General features: G+C 42.1%; 1 long non-coding RNA gene across 1 annotated transcript; it reads right to left on the bottom strand.

Moving 5' to 3' along the window:
* Positions 1-310: 310 nt before the first annotated feature.
* Positions 311-1,455, bottom strand: LOC101782654. Its single transcript, XR_215701.3, has 2 exons — positions 1,223-1,455; positions 311-895 (listed from the first exon to the last, which is right to left on the bottom strand). It is a non-coding gene; the product is annotated as an uncharacterized LOC101782654 (long non-coding RNA).
* Between the last annotated feature and the right edge of the window lie 1,046 nt (positions 1,456-2,501).

The raw sequence follows: 2,501 nt of genomic DNA, 5'->3' as shown, positions 1-2,501 counted from the left end.
TCATATTATATGTATATGTATATGTACATGTATCATTTTTGTTTGGGAAATTATTTTTGCAATATATGAAAATAAAAAAATCCACTGCTAGATATGAGAGAACATGATGTGTGTGCCAGGGTTGGCGCAGTAACTAATGTGACGTGAAAAAAGCCTGTGGAACTGCCAAACTGGCCCGACATGAGAGTCCGCAGGACTGTTTTCAGCCCGGGCTCTTCTGCTGGTGCATGAAGCAAGTTAATCACTCGACGGTCCCGGACACTCAAGGCAATCTAACATGGCCAACTAAGAGGACCTGATGAAGAAAAACTGAATCACGAAAGAGGACCTCATGTTGAACTTTTTCTGCAAAACATACACTAACAATCACGTACGCACACTCACCCCTATGAAAATCTCATGAAGAACCTGATAAGACACATATGCATACACTACATGCATATAGCATATATCCATTTGGAAATGTTGGAGTTCATACTCTTATAGCATATTATTGGAAATGGAACTAGCTATCCCCTTGGAATTCCTGCTGTGCATTGTGCACTATAGGGTTCCAAAGTGGAGTTGTAGCTAAACTTTTGACACACCCGCGAATGAACCGACAAATAAGCTGAGGATGCTTGAGGTAAATCGCAACACATACATATATAGGTACTGGTAGGTGACGGTGATTCCAATGCCGGCACGACTAGTGACCACAATCGTCAGCATGCAGTTCACCAGCGTTTCTTTAAGCTCCAGCATTGCGTCCGCTGCAGTGGTTCTTCTCATGGATTGACTGTCGTTGCAGTGGCAGGCGCTCGGCCGCACAAGATTGGGGGACAGGGTATCCTGGGAGGGCGAAGAGGAATGACGCCCTTCTGGTTTGTCACTCCGGGTTGGCTGATATCCATACCTGAATTTACGGCATATTGAACGTAGAATGAACAAATAATCAAGGTGCTCATCATATTGATCTTTTTTGGTCACAGGGGTAAAAACCTAATATGTATTTTTATGGTACAGATGCTCGGGAGATAGATAAGTTAAATATTTAGTTTATTATAAGCTCACGACAACATTAGTATTTTTTAGGAAGGTAGAATTTCGTAGTTGTTTGTATCATAGATAATCTAAATCTGGAAACTTTTACAGGTAGTAGTTCAGAGTTCAAAAAAATTGGTAGTACCACAAAATAGAGAATTCTAGTTATCCGATAAAATTTGAGGCACGAATAACTTACGACGGCCGGCAGTATGTTTGTTGATAGAAGCATCACCACTATTAGTGGACATTGGGGTTGTGCTGCTGACAGGACTGTCCCGAGCATACACCGGCAGTAGCGTCCTCTGGCTGCTAAGTGCTATAAGGAACCAAATGCTGAATATTATGCACCTCCAACCCATCTTGCCACAAATGGCTAACTGTCCTTGGCAAGTGTTGGATGCTTGAGCTAGGTCGCCCCTAGAGTGCAAATTTATAGGTGATGATCGACGAGCATATCCATTTATGTACTTGAAATTTTTTTCAATAAAGAAAGCTTTATTAATCTTAGACACGTACATCAAGATGATACAAGCAGTGGTGGAGGCAGGGGGCAGGGGCCAAGTCGCCCTATATGCCATGCAAATTTACACTAATTTTGTTATTAAGTTCTAAAAGAATTAACACTATTGGCTCCCTCTTACGTTAACATTTTGTGTTTCCGGCTCCGCACCTTGATACAAGCAGTCTAAGATCACTCCTACTTAGAGGTGATAAAGGATCCTGTAATTTAGCCTAGGCCGGGTCATAATAATATATGATTTGAACTAAAAATAGATAGGGTTGAGTTGGATTGTAAAGGAGGCACGAGGGCCATGATCTATTACCACCCCTACTCCTGCCTATGCACAGCTATGATGCACACAATCTGCAAGTAAGTGTTTTAAAAAGAAAGGAAACAAAGAATAAGTGACATGAGAAATGATATCACGCTGTAGCGAGCTTAGGCACGCGCAGCAGAGTCCTCAGATCCATCCAATGCCCATGACACGCACATGTACCGTGAAAAAGGCTCTCCGAAAGACAATGCCGCCATCAAAGAGAGCAACATGCACACATGACATCATTGCTGTGATCCAAAACTATACCACGAAACAGTTTTGCTGGCGGTATTGGAAACTGCTAGCCGCTTTTTGTCAGCAGAAATGGTGATTTGTGCTGGCGGGTGTCCAATCCTCCAGCAGAAATTAATTTTCACCATTTCATAATTTAATATCAAAATAACATCCAAAAAATATTTAAATTTACTCAGGCATCTACACACCTCGTAGTTGAATAATACGAAAACCATCTGTGCAAGTGGCAACTGATTAGGCAACTTATCCGGAGGAGCAAGTGGCAACTGATTAGGCAAGCCACTGTTGGAGTTGTAGCTGAGAAGGTAGGAAATTATTGGCGACAAGGTACACGTGCTTCACAGTTGTCTGCTTTTATTGGAGTCATATCAATCACACGGCAACGTCTGCTGAGAAGGTATG

This window comes from Setaria italica, chromosome VIII (assembly GCF_000263155.2).
Source record: "Setaria italica strain Yugu1 chromosome VIII, Setaria_italica_v2.0, whole genome shotgun sequence".
NCBI lineage: Eukaryota > Viridiplantae > Streptophyta > Magnoliopsida > Poales > Poaceae > Setaria > Setaria italica.
This window is presented reverse-complemented; position numbering and strand designations above follow the sequence as displayed.